Source organism: Cydia splendana, chromosome 27, assembly GCF_910591565.1.
Source record: "Cydia splendana chromosome 27, ilCydSple1.2, whole genome shotgun sequence".
NCBI classification, from domain to species: domain Eukaryota; kingdom Metazoa; phylum Arthropoda; class Insecta; order Lepidoptera; family Tortricidae; genus Cydia; species Cydia splendana.
Window position 1 is genome coordinate 6,796,449 of NC_085986.1, and position 21,324 is coordinate 6,817,772.

The window sequence follows — 21,324 nt, forward strand, 5'->3', positions numbered from 1 at the left end:
AAGTTTAATGTTTATTGTCCACGGCACGACACAATTAAAAAATGAAATTAAATGGAATTAATGAATGAATGAAATTATATCGCGGTAGACCCGTTTGTGTAATTAAATTTCGTCATATAAAGCAGTAGGACCACGATCCCGACTATCGGGTCGTTCGGCCTGGGAACGAAATCATAAAATACCCGATAGTCGGGTTTTAGGCACTGAATGTGTTAAAATAATGTAAGAACCATTGTACCATGATAACTATATAGGTATACTATATAGTGCCTATACGTCAATTCTTGGGATTAGTTGTCAAGCGGACTCCAGGCTCCCATGGGCCGTGGCTAAATGCCGGGATAACGCGAGGAAGAAGATTGTACCATGATAAATATGGTAATGCAAACAAATAAAATCTAAATCTGGATGCGGGAGAGACTATAAGGCATATATTTTAGAATGCAAAATATCGAGTAGAGATGCACCGGATATTTGGTTACTATCCGGTATCCGGCCATTATTTCAATATCCGGCCGGATGCCGGATAGTGCCTTACTATCCGGCCGGATGCCGGATAGTGCCTTAATATCCGGCAGAATACATTGCTTGATTTCGGAGTAAACAAATTGGATTTAAGAAACAGTCACGGTCATAATCGTACTTGTTTTTTATTTTAAAACAATTTCAATATTCCACTGACTTACACGCGCACTCATTTCGAACCTAGAAATGTGTCCGCGTGAACGTTCATTAGGAAACAGGTCAAACCCAATGCGCACTTGAAAAACCGCAATGTAGGTATAGTTCCGCCGGCCGAATATTCGGCGGCCGGATACCGGATATTCGGCCGATGGTCAGGCCGAATATCCGGTATCCGGCCAAACAACTATCCGTTGCATCTCTAATATCGAGAGTCATCGAAGATACTCAAACAGGCGGCTTGAAAATACAGAGAATAATTACAGGAATGTTAATTAATGTTAAGTCTGTCCACATATATTCTCTATCCTATACGAACGATCCTAGCGTATACGAACTAAGTACAAGGAGTACACATCACGCCATGCATCCCGAAATTTGGGGCATATAACTCATATAAGCTACCAAATGGACCCAACATTATGTCAAAGGCAGACCAAACAGAAAATGCTTAAAATGGCGAAACATTAGACTCATTAGGCTCCTGGTGCATACGTGTCCATCCAGTGCCATTTATCAGCCATTTGCCTCCAGCGGATCCTTAACTACTTTGGACACGTGGCCAGACGGGAGCCGGACAACTTTGAAAAGCGCATCATAGTTGGCATGGTGGATGGAGGACGGGGTCGTGGACACCCACCAACCCGCTGGGTGGACACCGTAAAGAAGGCCTGCCAGGGATCTACACATCGCCTTTTATTAGGAAGGCGGAAAATCGTGCAGAATGGAGAGCCTTGCTGGTGCACAAAATAACGACCTCATGTCGCGACCCTCAGTCATGAGGAATCGAGGAAGAAGAAGCATACTGTGTCTGCTGCTGGGTGGCAGAGGCGGAAGACAGTCACGCGAACCTAATTTACCCAGTTTACCTCAGACAAATCACAAACTCATCAGGGTCAAACATTCACCCGAACCCAGAAATACAAAGATTCCGCGTACAAAAACTAGTATCATCCACCGTCACGGCGGCGTTCGCCAAAATAACCGGGAGTAATTTTACATTTTCGATTCAGATTTGAGTCCGCCGCCGGCCCGGCGAGAGCGTCGCGCGCCATTGCAAAATTCATTTAAAAATATAACGCGTTTCGTTACTGCAGTGTTGTTTCTAAATATAGTTTTGTGTTGTGGATCATGATTTTATATTGGTAAGTAAGTATTTTTTTTAAGTTCAATAAACTTTATATATTTGTATATCCGGGGGAATAGTAAGATATATTGTCACGCTGACAATCTTCAGTGAAATGTGTTGTAAATGTCGAAAACGGAGGTCGACGACGCGACTATAAATATTGAAGCCGTGTGCAAACGTACTGTTATTCTGTTGGTAACGTATTGTTTGCGATATTTGATGAATATTGTTTGTAGGAATTGTTTTAATCCCTACTCTTTACAAAAACTAATTCCAAACGGGCATAATTGCTGTAATATATATATATATATGTACCTAGATATCACTACACCTTATAAAACAAAGTCCCCCGCCGCGTCTGTCTGTTTGTATGTTTGTTTGTTCGCGATAAACTCAAAAACTACTGAACGGATTTTCATGCGGTTTTACAAAGGGGCAAAGTTGACATTTAACTTCGCGTGCTAATATTGATACCCGAGCAAGTGAAAGATTCCAAAATTGAACCACAAGCGTAGCGAGTGGTCCGAAAAATCGAATCATGAGCGTTGCGAGGGTTTCAAATTATCGCGGGATTCAAGGCACGAGGGTTAAACAAAATTTGCCACAGAGTGAAACACAAAAATGTTCACCACACCAACACAAGGAAAATAGTAAACGTAAAATATCAAACAAAATCAAAGAAATCGATTCAAAATGAACGTTTTGATGAACGTGTTGATTGAACGTTCAAACTTATCATTCAAAATAATAATTTAAAAGTCAATTCTACCAAAAAACATAAGAAAACAACTCAACATTTGCATTTGATTACGTACTTTGCCTCACATATGTGAATAAAATGCAACTTTCTTATCAGTTTTTGAACAATCAAGAGAGCCTTTTACCAGCTGGTGTGGTGAAAACATAATAGTCCAACTTCAAATATCTGGGAGACCGAGCTTTTTGCTCGGAAATCATATAAAAACTCAAAAATGCGCGTTTTCCCAGACCCACTAGATCGATTAATCGCCCCCGAAAACACTCATATAGCAAATTTCATCGAAATCGTTAGAGCCCGTTTCTGAGATACCCGAAATATATATATAAATAAACAAGAATTGCTCGTTTAAAGGTATTAAGGGCCCCATTGATTAACTGTCCGCCGGACGGTATCGGCCTGGGGGCTGTCCATAAATTACGTCATCGATTTTTGACGATTTTTGACCCCCCCCCCTATAATCATCCAAAACTCATGCTTCAAATGACCCCATTTCCTCCTACTTCATGCTACCGTCATCCGATGTCCAGACCCCCCCCCCCCCCCTAATTTGAAATGACGTAATTTATGAATAGCCCCCTGTCAGTTAGAACAAAATTTTGACAGTTCCGAACAACTGACAGGCCGATACCGTCCGGCGGACTGTTAATCAGTGGGCCCCTTTAGATCAAGCAACTATAGTCGCAATAAAACAAGCCGTCACAATAAAAGACGGCCGGAGTCTGGTGTATTAACCCGAGCTGAGTGGAGACACCTGTTGCTATGAATATAAGCGCGGAGAAAAATAACATCTTGCTTTGATTATAAAATATTTTATTTCTTTAAAAAGTTTTCTAGTTCTTTATCCAACAAAGTCACTACTCATTACATATAACACATTCACAATATAAGGTAAACGTACTATAATCCAGTGAAATTGTAAAATTTTGTAACGTGGCTCTTTTGCGTCAAATCCGGTAGTTCTGATTTTTTGCAGACTTATTTATGATGTTGGCCCAATTAATAATCCAAGTTTGTGACCTTGAGCGCCGAACGCAACTTTGTCAAAAATCGAAAAACCTGCGAAAATTTCGGTTTTAATTTAGTTTTGGGCGATTCTAACCCTAAAGGACTAGTTTTTGATAGTACCTTCCTTAGACGTTTTTAAAGAAGACTAAATTTTCTATAATACGAGATTAGAACTGTCTCTGTAGATTGAATAGTTTCCGAGATAAAGGCTTTCAAAATTTAGATTTTTTTTTAAATTGACCTTGTAAGCTAAGTTTGTGCAGTGAGTATGCACTTTTGACTCAGGCGATGCCGCTTGGCACTATTGTTCCTAAGGTCAAACAAAGCTGATTTGGCCCAGTAGCTACGAGATCGTACCGTGCATACCCCCCAACAAGGGAGGGGAAAGGTCGGATCCCCAGGTCCAATCTTTGCTATATTTCTTCCTACTCTTAGGAGCTAGGGCACGTACTATCATTTTCATATAATTTAGTCTTCTTTAAAAACGTCTAAGGAAGGTACTATCAAAAACTAGTCCTTTAGGGTTAGAATCGCCCAAAACTAAACAAAAACCGAAATTTTCGCAGGTTTTTCGATTTTTGACAAAGTTGCGTTCGGCTCTCGAGGTCACCAACTTGGATTATTCATTGGACCAACATCATAAATAAGTCTGCAAAAAATCAGAACGATCGGATTTGACGCAAACGCTAAATGTATAATTTTACTGTATTACTAGTGCTCGACATACTAATACCCAATAGATGACACCTTGCTGTCACCTCTATTGACAATGACTTAAGTTTCAATATGACAAGTACTGGGACCACGTCGAGCACCAGTACGTTTACCTTAGTGCGACATAAAATACTCGTAGTAGAAATTAAATAAAATTGAACTAAAAAAAATACATACTAAATTGTTGCCATGTTTAAGCATTTTACGTCAAAAATGTGACAGTTACGCAGGAAGTGGCGCCCTCATTTATTTTCTACAATTTCTTGTCGGACTATATAATTAAATTTAAACTTATGCTAAAAACATAAACTAAAACTAAACCTTAAATATACAAGACTGATTTTATTATACTTACTTACAACATGTTTATATCAAAGATTCATCGATTGTCTAAGACAAATTTGTGCTACGAATTCGTCAGCACATATAGGTACTTATAGTTGAATTATCGAGAAGATGGAATTGCATTTGTAGTGGTTGTATGCTGAGAGTACAAGAAAATAGAAAATTCAAATGTAGAATGCCTGTAAACAAACAATACTACTACATATGCAATTCCACGCTCTCGATGATTCAACTTATAGTTAGATAGCCGTAGGTACATTTTTAATCTCGTAAGTCTCGTAATCCTATCGTTGTATTGTATGATAGTTATTTGTTTTACAAGGGGCCAAAGTTGTTGTTTAACCGCTTGATACTTTGATACCTGAGCGGCTACCGCGAAAACCGAAATTCGCAAATTGCGGGGATCTTTCTCTTTTACTGCAATCAAAAAGAATAGATAGTAAGTTACATATGTCTTTGCTGCAATGAAGGCGAAATAAAAGTGACAGAGAAAAATGCCCTCAATTTGCGAACTTCAATTTTTGCGGTTATAGCCCTGAGCAAACGAAAGACTCCAAAATTAAATCAAGAGCGTAGAGAGTTCGAAATCGTAGCACGAGGGTTAAACAAAGTTTGCCACTGAGTGAAACACAATAGTGGTTCAATTTTAGAATCTTTCGCTTGCTCGGTTATCAATATTAGCACGAGCGGTTAAACAACAACTTTGCCCCCTTGTAAAACACAAAAAATTTTACCACACCAACCCGAAGCAAATATTAAATGTAAAATATCAAACAAAATCAAACCAAATCAAATTCAAATGAATGTTATTAAATATTTATCATCCAAAATTATCTACTGACAAGACTTGCTTGACCATCTATATATAGGTACATCTAATCTAGATAGAATTACTAATTTGATTTATGAGCAAACCTGTCCAGGACATTGTCCTAATAGTGAGACACAGATTTAAAACATCACATAAACAACGCAAACATCAAAAAGCTGATTAATGTACCGCGCGGGTTTTGGCAAAAACATACGACGATGCGGATCTAGCCGTCCCTTTGGTTCAGAAATAACCGCCATTATTGCGTTTCGGTCGTTTACGATGGATCTGAATATTTATGTTTGTGGAGAAAGCCGTTAAATAGCACAAAGTGATGATAGATACATCTGATTTTATCCATGATGTCTATTACGGCCCCGACACTATCATGAATACTGACATTACTTTGAATGAATGACGTTTTTAGTGATAGTGTAGGGATTATTGTCATGAAGGAATGACGGCAAGTAATGAAGTTTATTTTAATAATTTCCGTCAGTATTGGAGTTATGTCAAAGTAATGATACTAGAAATGACATTACTACTGACAGTGAATTGATTAGATATCAGGTAGGTATTTGAAGTATGTGTTCTGTTTCAAACACCAGAATATGCAGTGTTTTTTGGGTAGCCTCTGCCAGGCTTAAAACAGGACAAAAGTGAAACATTTTGTTCGTACTAAGGGGGTCGCGTCATGAAAAATTTTTAAAACACTGTTGTAGATCGACTCACCCAAATTATATATAGATAAGTTAGATAGTCATCTAACTTATCTAGATTTATAGAACTTAGATAGGCACAGTCAGTTAAAATTGAATAAAATACATAAGATAAGTACCTCTTAGAAACCTATTTTTCACTCAAATCGTGTTCAATTTAAGCATTTATTGGGCGCGTATCTAAAATTTTATCATGTATTTAATATACGAAAACTTAATCATATTATACATTATAATTAACACTTTAATTATGATTCGTTTATGTTTTACTAGCAATCATTTTACCACTTTTACGAGTAGGTATTCTCCGAATTCGACTACGTTAGTTACCTAACATACAAAAAAGAACGGAAGCGTCGTATGTTTTATTGGTATGTAATATAAGATTTTATCTCTACATTGGCTCTACTTTAACAAAGCATTTACATAACTGGTCTATGCCTATAACAATTGTGATAACATATATCTGCCTAATGAAGATAGGTCAGTTTCCATTTAGTTTCCCTTTTCTGCGCCACCCACCTGAAAAACGTGCGTGAAAAACAGTCAGCCATTTTGTATATCCAACTTCCCGCGTATAATTAGGTGCTTTTTGGTCGCGAATCCGCGTGGGCGCGTCGTTATTGTGTCGGAATGCACCGATAGCATCTGTGATGTGTGGTGTGTGCACTATAAAAAACCTGTTGCGTTTTATTATAGCATTTCAAACGTTATGTACATCGTAAAGAGATTTATTTCTGGAATTTTGCGCTATAACATGTCGCAAATCGATGTGTTGATGGACTGTTCCAAATACTTGTTCCGTAATACCTAGATTTTCTTTACCATCGTGCGTAACAATCATAAGTGACCGTTAAATGTGTGACGAAAGTTACATTCAACCTACTTCTTGACTTAGATTATGGATGACTTTATTATCCACGTTATAAGATAAAAATAAGTGTCTCAGTTTGTTCGATTGTACATAGGTATTAAAATTATATCGAACTATATAGTCTATATTCTAGATCCATATATGGTACCATCACGCTCTGCGATTGTTACACCATTTAGGGTGCTAGCTAAAATTTAGCTAGCATTTATTTAGCATTTTAGCTACAACCCTAAAAGGCATAACAATCACGGAGCGTGACTGTACATAGGAAACAAATTAATATCGAACTATAGTCTAGTTCCATGGTACATTTGGACTAGTCACCTATATATTTAGCCAAAATAGTCCTGAGGCAGAGATGCCAACATTGCCAAAGCGCCAGAGCGAACAGACGGCCCGCGGATCCGTCAGCAACTCTATTATTCTAATTGTCACGCTCACGCTTGGCGGAGTGTTGAGTGATTGTCCTTAACAATACATGTTTTGGCTCCTCTACACGATGGGCCAACGTCGGCCAATCCAAGGGACGCATTTATGCGTTAGAGGGAGCAAGTGATATTGCTATCTCATTCTACCGCATAGCTGCGTCCCTTGGATTGGTCGACGTTGGCGCATCGTGTAGAGGAGCCATTTCATATGATGCGCGTCGTTTAAATTTTTAACTGAATAATTATATACCTTATTGAAGAGATATAAGGACCACCTATGGTAGTTTGCCAGTTAAGAGTGCTGTTGGTAGAATTTGAAGAAGCGACCAAAGTCCGTGATAATTATTTAAGTTTCTTGAAATTTACTGTTATTAAAACGTCGATACAGTCTTGATTACAGGGGTAGGCCCCAGGTCATCAAGACTGAAAAACAATTTGGCTGGTCCATTTTCTATGGGCCGGAAATTTTTTTTTTTGGCGGTATTTTTGTTGGTCCCATGTCCCATAGTAACTAAAAGTTGCTCAGTATAATCCCTGGAATGCAGTTATTTTTTAGCCACCGTATACAGGGTGATTCAGGAGACGTGAGCAGGACTAACACTGCGCATATCGTTAATTATAAGCAACTGTTTCGTATCAGTATTAGTGAGGTTAACGTTAATTTTCTAGTCGTGTTGAAAAAAAAAAGTTATTAATTTTTTTACGACATGCATGGTCACTCTAAAATTAGAATACTAAACTACCGATATTCTGTGTCAAATTGAATGTCATTACTGTCATCACGGTCTGGTTACTTTTGAAAACTCGTATCTCACTCAAGTTTGACAGTTTATTTTCTTCGTAATCAAAATGCCATTACGGTTAAAGAGGTTTTATGTTTATTAATTAGGTCCTGTAGGGTGACCATGATTGTTGAGAATTAAATTTGCCCTCACCAAAAAGTTAAAAAAATAGGAAAAAGTGTGGTAGTTTCTCCTAAATACGACGGTGATCGATCAATTATCAGTTACTGAGTGTGCAGGATTAGTCCTGCTCACGTCGCATGAATCAGCCTGTATAAGTATTCGTAAGTTTACCCTGTCTTTGCAAATGGGCATTTTTCCTCATGCAGTCCAGAGCATGAGGAAAAATGCCAAGTGTATTATGCTTGTGATGCTGCCTGACAATTGCTGCCGGAAATACAGTGATGTTATTCAATTCATTCAATTGTGCCAGGTTGTTGTAATATTTTCACCATCAAATTCTTCACCCACTGCCAGCGACCCGCTAAAGTCGCACCAAGAAGCGTCATAATTTCATAGAAGTTTGACGTTTAAAATGACACTTGCACTGCGTGGGCTATCAACATCGGTGCAGACTTTTCACGGTCTGACTCTAGGTGGGTTCTCTGTTCGTAGGCGCTTTCCGCTACATACGGTTTTTCCCGTGTTATCGGCTACGCTCGTAGCGCGTAGCTCGCGCTGCCACTGAATGTGTTAAGACAAGTGTTTAATGACGAAGCGTGAGAAGTATCCGGTTAGGAATGTTTTTTTTAGGGTTCCGTACCTCAAAAGGAAAAAACGGAACCCTTATAGGATCACTCGTGCGTCTGTCTGTCTGTCTGTCTGTCTGTCTGTCTGTCTGTCTGTCTGTCCGTCTGTCACAGCCGATTTTCTCCGGAACTACTGGACCAATCAAGTTGAAATTTGGTACACATATGTAAGTTTGTGACCCAAATACGGACATGTAACGTAAACAAATGCATTTTAAACATGGGGGCCACTTTTGGGGGGTAAATGAAAAAATGAAAAAAAATAATTTTTCAAACTATATCATGTTACATATCAAATGAAAGAGCTTATTGTAAGGATCTCAAATACATTTTTTTTATAATTTTCGAATAAACAGTTTAGAAGTTATTCAAGAAAATAGGTAAAAAATGACCATTCCCCCCCCCTTATCTCCGAAACTACTAAGTCTTAAATTTTTAAAAAAATACATAAAATAGGTCTATACCTATAGATGACAGGAAAATCTATTAGAAATGTACAGTCAAGCGTGAGTCGGACTTAATTACAGTTTTTGATCCGACCCCTACGGATTTTTTAAAGAGATTTCACTCACGTTTCACATAAAAAATACATTGTTAACAGTGCCGGATTACTTAGAGTAGTAGTTTTCTTAGAGTAATTGGTGATAATTTTCTGATAAGATAATCATTTTAAATATTTAACGGTCTTACCTACTTACGAGTAATTGTAAGGTCAAATTAAAAATAATGTTAAAAAAAAAATTTAAATTGAGAGCTAGCTTAAAGTTTTTTGTACTCGTCGACTTTAATGGTTGAATTAATAAAGACTTTGTAACCAATAAGCAAAACAAGCACGTGCTTACGGCACCACGTTCAGGGGGGGCACCAAAATGCCAGGTTGAAAAAGGTGAACAAATTTTAAAATTAGGGACAGACACATCGTTTTTACCACACGATTTTTTTAGCTGTCCAAAAGCTAATTTGCAAAAATAATGGCGCGTAATTCTTTGGGAAACAATCGGTAGCAGTAGAAGAGTCGTGATTACATGCATAGATTCGATTTCAACCCACTCTTTTGCGGTTCGGCGTTAGGTCTTATGCGAGGCCTTCTGCCTTACGGCAAAGTTGATCTTCTGCCTTAATTACACTTGGGCGTGGATCCAAATCCAAGCTTTCCTCTTTCGCAGCTGGGCCTACTGCCTTTCTCACACTTCGCCAATTCAATTCCAAGCTCTACTTTCTTGCATATTTTATGCATGAAAACAACCTCGCTGAGACCCTTAAATATCGAGCCCTATGCGAAGCTAGGCTGATAGAAAACTGTCCCATCCCTTCTCTGTATGAAATCCTGGATTCGCGCCTGGTTGGGACTAAAACCAAAATTGCGTTTTTATATCGAAAAATTTTCGCGCTCGCTTCGCTCGCGTTTTCAATAACTTTATAAGGTATGATAAAGGTGACATTCGGGTGGCGACTGCAGCAACATTACTCTGTTGCAACGTTACTGCTGCAGAACTGTCAACTTCCGTGATAAAATGATGTGACTGATTTCCATACTAAAAGTAAAAATGTACAACTGTCTATCATATTGCGTTTTTATATCGAAAAATTTCCGCGCTCGCTTCGCTCGCGTTTCTATTACTTTCTAAGCTATGATAAAGGTGACATTCGGGTGGCGACTGCAACAGCATTAGGTACTCTGTTGCAACATTACTGCTGCGGCACTGTCAATTTTCGTGATAAAATGATGTGACTGATTTCCATTCTCAGCTGTAATGCGGCAATGAACTTCTCTCAATTTACCAAAAAATCAATGTAATCTTGATGACCCTAGGGAGAGGGGGCACCTAGAAATGCTTAGGGCATCAAAATATCTTAATCCGGCACTGATTGTTAAAAATTGTGTAATAAACGGAACCCTTGGAACGCGAGTCCGACTCGCACTTGGCCGGTTTTTTAAGTTCGGTTGTTCTCTTCTACCGTATTCTAATCACGAGTACACCTGACACTGACGTATTCGCTAGCGACTGCGTAAAATATCTCACAATGCATCTCCCTCGTACTGACATTGGTGCAAGCTGGATGCACTGCGTTTGAGTTAACGCCTTTTTCATTCAAAATTGGTTTGGCATATCGACATCGAATCTGCTGGAATATGTATATTATAAAACTGATTATAAATGCTAGTGGATAAAATAGATTATTTTCCTAAATGCCACCGACATTTCCTTGACAGACAATATTAATGAACCTGAAATAAAAGCTATAACAAAACGCAGCTTTCATTTAAAAATGCTCACTATTTAAATCATGTGATTCGAAACCGTTGATATTACACCAAACAATAAATCAAAATTGTCTCGTTCTTGGCAATCATTTATATTGCATGACGTCATCCAAATTGTAGAAATGAAAAGAGAAAAGAGCAACCTCCGTTGTACTCTTTCTACAGTATTGTATGAGTAGAAGAGGAATAGAGAAGAGAGATGATTGTGACATGTAGGGAATTTAGTTTGTTGGACGGTGACAGATGTGGCCTTGAACCTCATGGTGATCGTGAGCGTGAGGTTATGCATGAGCTAACTAGGTTGCTAATTTCATTTTGTCAAAAAGTGACCCCCCCTCCCCCAAAAGTGACCCTCATGTTTAAACTTCATTTGATTACGTTAGATGTCCATCTTTGGGTCACTAATTTACAAATGTGTACCAAATTTCAACTTAATTGGTCCAGTAGTTTCCGAGAAAATAAGCTGTGACAGACGGACAGACAGACAGACAGACAGACGCACGAGTGATCCTATAAGGGTTCTGTTTTTTCCTTTTGAGGTACGGAACCCTAAAAATGGACAAATGGCTGAGTTAAAAGTTTCTTAATAAAACAAATATCTGGCTTGTCACACTGTGAATCCGGCAATCAATAATTTGACCTACGTTTCCTGGCCGATTGACAAGTTGTCGATAGGTCGATGGCCGACTATTAATAGTGCGCCAAATGTGGGCCGCCACTATTAATAACCTTGCTATTACGGCCAATGATATGTCGATGGTATTCCAAAAGGATCAGGTGGAGTTTGAGAAACAAGTTACTAGTTATACTTTCAGCAATAATAATTACGGGCAGCAGAATCATTCATATCTATAGGCCTGTCCTGACGAGAACAATTTTTCACCAATCTGATTAAATTGTCCGAGGTGGTGCGGACGCAAACGCCAATTTGGCCACTTTCACCATTTTTAAATTTATAGTGATATTTGAGCGCTCTAAACTAAAGAAATGCTCCTAAACGCGAATAAAATAGCGTCACAAATTGGTATTCTTGCGTCCGCACCCCATTTTATCGGTAAAATCGGTCACAATCGGCGGTTGAATTCGGCGAGCCAAATTGGAGTTTGCGCCGCACGGCCTGATTTGATCGGACAATTTAATCAGTTTGGCGAAAAATTGTCTTCGTCTGGACACGCCTTATTGTCAGTAGAAAAAATCACACGCGTACCCTTCGTCAACACTTCGCGTCTTTTTTAACCACCTTCAAATATGCCGCATTTTTCTACTGGCGGAAATGGCTTGCCAAACTAAAGTGGCAGCATTTGACATGTGTTCAATAACAAAACATTTTTATATATGGCGAAACTGTAAACAGAGAATTAAGGCAACACTAATTATATTTTCTCCTCTTTTCATGGTCATTTCTGTTGTTTATTTTACATTGAATTTATTTCATTTCAAATGTGCGTCTGTTAAATGTTTTTGGTCCTTCGATCCGGATATTAATCAACACAGACATATTATATAATACTGTAATAATTCATCGAGTCATTACGGATAAGATGTAAAGAGAAAAAAAAGAAATATTCCCTGTCAAGCCATTTCCGTCTGTACAAAAACGCGGCAAATTTAAAAATTGTAGGCACGAGGGGTTATCGTCCCATAGAAAATTTGAATTTCGCGCCTTTTCTATTGACAAAGTTGTCTGACAGACTATAGCTTCATAGAATAGAATAGAGAGCGTTTATTCGAGGCAAAAAATGGACACCTGAGATATAAAAAATAAATAAATAAATAAATATTAGGGGGACATCTTACACAGATCAACCTAAGTAGCCCCTAATAATAAAAAAATTCTAGCATTTTTGGTGCAGCGGAATTGGTATAGAATATAGATAATTCCAACTGAAATGGTAAATTAAGGTTAATATTAACGTAATTAACGCTAATTAATAAATAGGGTTGAAATTACTCATACCAATTCCGTTAACATAACACCACTCCGCTGCGCCGAAAATGCTATAAAACGATGTCTGATCATAACAAAGCCACTTTTAAAATAATTAATAATTAACTAAAAACAAGGAAGAAGCAGCGTCCTTGAGGCGACAAACATTGAAGTCGTTCCAACGCCACTGAAACAAAACATCGTCGCGGAAAGTAAAGTATTTCAAAACATCACCTAGAGGCCGGTTGTGATTTCTAAATTTTGGTAAGACTTTCATCGTGTTTTGATGAGACCTTGAGTCATATCATTAAAGTGTCATTCTATGGAACTTGCTAACTAATATAAACCAAAGTCACTAGTAAATTCATCAGTCAGAGACAATAAAATTTCAATATGGGGGTTTGTTTACATATGTAGCAAGTTTCATAGAATGACACTTTACGGCCTGGCCACGACATTGCACGACTGGCTTCGGGTAAGGCGACGACCATAGCTTGGAGCGAGACACAGCGATCGAACCTTTCGTTCCCACCTATGGTTTTCGCCTTAGCCGAAGCCAGACGCGCAACACGCAATGGCGTGGCCATCATTAGGCGTCTAGCACCAATAAATGCAATGGCATATATGTCTCTAAGGGCCTACCGTGAAACATGAAAATTGAAATTTCGTTATCTGCCTCTCTATCACTCTTACATATTCGAACGATAGAGAGGCCCTCTGATTGCTCGCTCCCATTAGTGTGAGCGAAATGCAATCAGAAGGTCTAGCCCAGATGACATTCGTTGATATAGAAAACGCCAATCGTAACTTAATGTATGACATTACGTACTACTTTGAAAAAAAGTCGTATCTTGTCTTGTCAATCAAAAGAAAAATTTAGTAACTATGTATGGGATGCATACAGAGTTACTGCGTTTTAACTTTGAGTAGCAGTGCCAGATACGAGATTTTTTCAAAGTAGTGACGATTAGTCACACCGTGACTTCGTAGAGCCCGCTCCACACTCGTGCGCGCATCGCCGCGAAGCCGCGAACGCGAGTGTGGAGGGGGCTTAGGGTCTGTCATCGCGATACATTTTTCTTTTCATTTGTTGATGTTGTACGTTTATCTTATGGGAGGCCCCCTAAGGCAAAGATCAAAGACGCGTCTCTTTGCATCTCGCTACAGATGTAGTGCATAATTATTTTCCATCGTGTATTCACGGAAACGTACGAACGTGTCTTGCTATTTCAGTCACTCTGCGCACAATAGATACTGAGGTTGACTGAAGTAGCACGACAAATACGAACGTTTCCAAGAAAATACGACGGAAAACAATTTTGCACTACTAATGTAGTGTAGTAGCACAAATTAATGCGCATGAAATGCCTTAATGAGATCACATCAATAACAAATTGATCAAATTGTAACTTCAGAAACGGCCTCTTAGTAATGTAAAGATGGGGAATGGTGTGAGAAATATTTTCCGCGTGTCTGAAGACTCTGAAGGCGAATGAATTTGCCGAAATATCGTAAAATCTATTGATATACTAACATGCCGCGTGGCTATCTTGCTTTTGAATAACATACCTACCAAAATACTCTTGCGTCTTGAGATCTAATACCTACAGTTTTAGATGTAGTATTTAGTATCTTTTAGATTTAGTGCAAACAACTGAACTTATTGAAAATATCTAGAACATTGTTTCACCTGGATTTCTGGCAATAAGATGATATTTATTTAAGATTACATTCTGTAGGAAATTGTATTTTTGTATGCAGTGCCGGATTAACTAATATACAAATTAAGTAGTCACCTCTACTCTAGGGGATCACCAAAATCAAAGGAATCAATTTAATCTGACGTATTTATGTCGTACGGCGAGAGAGAGTCTTCATAACGCATGTGATAGTCCGTAAAAATGTCTTCACGAAAATCTGAAAACATTTTAATTGAATGTTGATGGCTTTCTCTTCCTCAACCGTTGCTTCATCGGCAGTCGTAAAGTTTCCAGAAAAACGTGCCTCACGCCAAGTATGTCAACACAACACGCCCAGCTTGTATTAAACATACATCTTTGTCCGCAGTCCGACAGGTATTCTGAAAAATCATTTGTTTTAAAAGCAGCTCGCAGTGCGTAGTCTGCAGTGTCATCGACCGGGACATTTGGGGAGAAAAACGTCATATATTGGTATATGTCATCACACAAATAAATGCCCTTATGTGATCATCCTCTTCATAGGCAGGGTAACTAAGTACCTATAGACTAGGTCATCAAATTATAATGTTATGGGGTAGTAGATTGGTCAATCTAACTGGCATTTTAGTTTGTGACATAAAACAGAGTTCTTCCTTTAAAATATGTCTTAACCTTTTGGACGCCAGTGATCGATATATCCGCACCGCAGGTTCAACGCCAAAGACTGATTAATCGGTCACAGACCACAGAGTAACATAGACCTACGTGCATATGCATAAAGTTCAATTTCAGTTTTGACACTTCGGTGACGTGGCGTTCGCGTGACAGATTTTGTGTTAGACACGGCGTCTAAAAGGTTAATGGACAGGCAGATAACTATGTCGACCATCAGAGGCGTCTTAAGGCGATATGATTCGACTCATCAACGAATCTGAGGGGGTGAGGTGCGCGGCAAACCGTGAAGCCCCGCCCGCGCGTCCCGCGACCCGCTCGCCGAGATCGTGAGCGCGCGCCGCGCACGGTAAACATAGCAGACGGGTCACAGTATAATGATCTTATGATGGCAGTATTTTAACTAGACCGGGAAATGGTCACGTTTTAGTTTTTATTGTATATGTACGTATGTATTTTTTGCATTACGTATTTCTGATCATTTCATGTAGAATTATTATTTTTATATAGACATGTGTACTTATTATTGATCAGTAAAGAACGTTTTAATTTCATGGCAGCGTGTTCGAGTTAACGTACCTAAAGGAAAGTAACAATTTTAAAGGAGACGGTCAATTAAGGGTTCTATTTATAAAGGTTATTAACCTTAATCAATAATTTTACTTTACAGATTCCTTTAACTCAATAACGCTGCCGTGAAATTAAAACGTTGTTACTGATCAGTAGTACTTATTTATAACCTCTAAAAATAAAAAAAAAACAGTTTCAAAGTAAATTTCTGATAACTTTTTGTCAGTGCAAGCCTTATGGTTTCGTCTTGGCAACATATTACATGAAAATGTTTTTGGTGGGTCTCATTATCGCAATTTCCAATACTTTTGTTGCCTAACTTAATAAATTATTGTTTACAATACCTATCGACTTTACACCTACTTTAATGATCACACAATTTTAACGAAACAATGTTTTCAAGAAAATAATTCAATTAAGTGCGAGTCAAACTCGCGCACCGATGGTACCTACATTTTATTAAGTACATTATATAATTATTTTTTTAAATTAAGTTGTAACTGACTCATCATCATCATCTCAGCCATAAGACGTCCACTGCTGAACATAGGCCTTCCCCTTGGACCTCCATTCCGGTCGGAAGCGACCCGCATCCAGCGTCTTCCGACGGCCTTAACAAGGTCGTCTGTCCATCTTGTGGGTGGACGTCCTACGCTGCGGTTGCTAGTCCGTGGTCTCCACTCGAGCACTTTTCGACCCCATCGGCCATCTTCTCTGCGCGCAATGTGGCCTGCCCATATATATATAATGTATGGAGAACAGAGTGGCCAACTTTCTTAAAAATAGTTTATCTAATACTGATTCTAAAATGGTATCACACATGCTATTTACATTTCTACAAATAAAGATATGGCCTAGATGGTGTTTAAAGTGAAGTATGGTGCTAACTAGTAAAAAAGACATAAAAGTGCGATTATCTCGAAAACCACGAAACTTTTACTAGACCTATAAGTGCATTTTCTGGACCAGCCTAAGGTGCCCTGTCGATGGTTAGAAGGTTGTCCATTAATTACTGGACATCCTGTATAGAGATGTAACTAACCCAAATCGATAGTCACAGCAAGCGATTACGATTGGATGGCACGTAGACTGAGGTATCGAATTGTGACGTATAATGAATTTTTATTTGCGATTTAAATAAAGCTAGAATTATATGGTTTTCGCGCAAGGCATTTAATACACCGACCGAGTAGGTCGCACCCATCGTCAAAATCTAAACTAACTGGGGATCTATTTTAAAGTTTATTTATGTTATTTCTGTGTCAAATTTGTTGTCTGTTAGGTGACGATAAATATATCCATATTTACAGTTGATTATCCACCTTTTCCTTATTTTTATTAAAAGAAAAATGAAAAATTCATATCGATTTACTTAGACGTCTACCGATTCATAAAGGTGGTGTCCGGCTAGCCCTAAAATTAAAAAAAAAGACGTAGAACGTAAACGTTCGTAGTGCAACTGTTTTACTTTGTGATTTCGATGTGCGAGACATTTTACGTGGTATTGCTGTTGTGAGTGACAGATGTCAAATAACGCAAATAAATATGCACACAGTATATGTCGGTGACTTTAGTTCGTCTACGGATCTCCTCATTTCTGATTTGATCACGCAGAGAAACTCCGAGCATAGCCCTCTCCATAGCTCGTTGAGCGACTTTAAATTCTCAGATGAGGCCGATAGTGAAAGACCACGTAACTGACTGAATAACACAAAATATTTAAAAAAATTGTCTTATACCCGCCTTATTTTGAACTCCCTGTAATCACACCCCGTATTCCGCACCCTTCACAAATAATCTGATTTAGTAAAGTTTACTAAATGTTTTTTTTTTTTATGATCTTGATCGCGTAATAATGTGTAAAACCCAAAATAGCGTCTTAAAACGTATTAATTTTTTTTTATAATGTGATCTTATTAAGCATTTATATGAGAAGAGCGACAAAATTTTACGATGGTTATTTATAATTTTTTTTTCGTTTTCAATAAAGAAGGAAGTTTGAGAAAATTTTGTTAATTAACAATTGCCTAAATAACTTTAAGATAAATTTCTACAAGTAGTACATTTGTTGACATGTTTTAAATACACCATAATTTTTTTTTAATTTTCAATGAATATTTCATACCTTTAAAATTATATTTAATGTTACGTAATCGCTTTTTCACGCCGGAAATGAGGCGTGGAGGACTGTGTTCAGCGTTGAATAAAAAGTATAAATAATGGAGATATAGTCCTGCAAGTATATAATGTTGTATTGGAAATATCCTCCTCTTTAATAATATTAACTAGATTTTGCCCTGTGTGCGGGGCCCGAGGGCCCCGCGGTACGCGTGTTGTTTGCTGTTGGTGCTGTTGTTGACGTGTTGTTGTTGCTGTTGTTTGTGCTGTTGTAATTGCGTAGTAGTTTGTTTTCCAATGGGAAAAAGAAACAAAGTTGTACTTTTGCTAGGACAAACAGATCCGCGTGCGAGCACTTCATTCCTGTAGCTCGGTAGCAGTCCGGTTATGTGAGGGTCGCAGTTCTAACCTAACCCACTTTTCTGGTAGCAGTCCGTTTCTGTGAGGGTCGCGGTTCTAACCTATTTAACCTAACCCACTTTTCTGGTAGCAGTCCGTTTCTGTGGGGTTCGCAGTTCTAACCTAACCTAACCCACTTTTCTGGTAGCAGTCCGTTTCTGTGAGGGTCGCAAATCTAACCTAACCTAACCCACTTTTCTGGTAGCAGTCTGTTCCTGTGAGGGTCGCAGTTCTAACCTAACCTAACCTACATTGTTGGTAGCAGTCCATTCCTGCTGTTGTTATTGTTGTGTAGTAGTTTGTTTTCCAAAGGGAGAAATAAATAAAGTTGTACTTTTGATAGAAAGAAAAGATCCGCATGCGAGAACTTCATTCCCGCAGCTCGGCCTTCGGCCTCGCGTGCTTGGGAAATCGTAACTTGTCCTATTGGGTCGTGTTTCAGCTCCAACTTCCTCCTCACGTGTGACGCTTCGGGCCTTCGGCCCAACGCGGAGCTCGGCCTTCGGCCTTCGCGAGCCTTGACGCTTCGCCGTCGGCCCTTCGGCCCGCCGGCTCCGCTTATCAAGAAAGTTTATCAAGATATTTTGTGTGTGCTTCGAATGCATTTTTCTAGGCATTATGACGAATCTAATGAGGTATCACACGTATTTTTAGGAGTATTATCTCTATTTTTCACCGTGTTCAGTTTCTCGAACAAGACTAATACAACCAAGCGCAAGATGAACTGCCTGTAGGCACCTTGAACTCTCAATTATATTTAATTCATGTCGACCGTGGTCAAATATTAAAATTAGTGATATGTATTTAGTTCTTAAATAATTGTATTGCGATATGCCTATTAGGGTATTTTTTTCAATTAATTCAATTTGACATTTTATATTTATTTAAATTTATGATTATGATGATGAATTTGCATGCTTGACGGGCGTGGCGCGTTGCATGCGATCCAAAGCCGGGCGCCTTCGGCACCCTCATACTAAAAGCGTAACACTATACATACATTATGTATATTGTAACATCCCCATACTGTATCAATCCAAATAAATAATTTCTGATTTTCAAAGGAGTCAAAGAGCACGAAGGAATATAATCATTTTGCAGATCGGACGAAGGTATATCAGTAAAGGTGAAATACTGTAAATATATCATACTTACATACTCACAATTATATTATCTAGGAATATAATATTATTTACCTACATTGAAATTGGTTGCTGACCTAGTGAAAATACTGAAATATTTTAACTGTTGATGTAGGAAAGCTAGGCGCTTTCAAGCACCTCGTAAAGTATTAGATGCTTCTGTTATCAGAAAGTGTGTTTTTATAGCACTTAGTGACTTTTTCTTACGTTTCATATGCTTTGTTTCCCATTGTTTGTAAATGGTAAAATCACGTGACCGCGCGGAACACACTGACGCAGGTCCGTCCTCTACAAGCGCTGCCGCGCGACTGAAGAGGGCGTAAGTGCGTTCGCGAGTGACGGCGCTTGCGGATTTAGTAGGTATTGAAACATATAAATTATTTTAATGATGTTACCGAGACAAAGTGATCCAAATCATCTAGATTATCTTATTACCTATACATTTATGTAAAAAACAAGTCAAAAAAGTTTGTATTGTAGCTCTGAGATTGATTTATTGTTAAAAAAAGGCGTAACTTTGGAATTTTTTTCTATCGAGCAAAGTTTATCTAATCATGTTTTTGAGATCCAAAACATATCTGCCAGATCCTTAAGTATAAGATATATTTTTTTCACAATTTTAAAACATTGTTTCTTATATTTCCGATGGATTCAAAAAACTGTTTCGCTTAGCTCGTACGGGAAAAGCACGCCTTAAACTTTGCTGGGGCCTTTGGGCACATAAGAATTTGGGGCCCTTGGGCACATAAGAATTTGGGGCCCTATTGGAAAGTAAAGAAAGCGAATGAAACTATCATTTTTCTACTATGTTTTTCTATTTATTACGGGTAACCAAATATAGGCACTGCTACTGTCTGTCCTTCGGGGCCCCCTGAGGATGGGGGCCCTGGGCAGAGGCTCCGTGTGCCCTTATGGTAAAACGGTACTGTCAACGATAGTATCTAACTGACTTAACACAGGTAACATTGCACAGTATTTCTTCTCACAATACATTTCTTAACACAATCAAAAATCTAGTTCACCCTGTGTGGGTTGCTGGAATTGTTTTATCCGGTTTGTGTGCTTATGACAAATTAGGTCCAACCAGGCCGATGTCCCGAGTTTCATTGACCTTTTGAATCACCTACAAAAAGCTGTAGCATTCGGATTCTGACGTGTTATTATTAGTATTTTTGTCCAGGATAAAGAAGGAATCGAGAATTGGACCGAGAATCTTACATGCTTTGTTAGATTTTGGCAAAGATCTAACAAAGACGACCTGGTTATTATTGTAGGTGCGGAATAAATGGGTCTTTCCTTCTTCATTAGTGTTAAAATTACAACAGTCTGTTTGTTACACGAATCTTGGAGAAAGCTGCAGTTGCTTCCGTATTAATACTATTAATCCCAGTCCAAATTTATCGCTTAATTCAATTGAATATGAAGGTATGTTAGTTTTAAGGTATTTATCTATGGGCTAATACCAGTACTTGCCTGAAAATAAAGAAAGATTTTTCATTTCATTTGTTTACTGGTAGCTGGTAACCTCCGCGTGTCGCCAGCTCAGAGATTTGA

At 38.4% G+C, this 21,324-nt stretch overlaps 1 protein-coding gene across 1 annotated transcript in view; it reads left to right on the plus strand.

Annotated features, from left to right (window-relative positions):
• The first annotated feature begins 1,600 nt into the window (after positions 1 to 1,600).
• Positions 1,601 to 21,324, plus strand: part of LOC134803665 (nascent polypeptide-associated complex subunit alpha, muscle-specific form) — a 113,978-nt gene continuing 94,254 nt past the window's right edge. The window contains exon 1 of the mRNA XM_063776454.1: positions 1,601 to 1,826. The gene's annotated coding sequence lies outside the window, so the exon portion shown is untranslated. The remainder of the gene's footprint in view (positions 1,827 to 21,324) is intronic.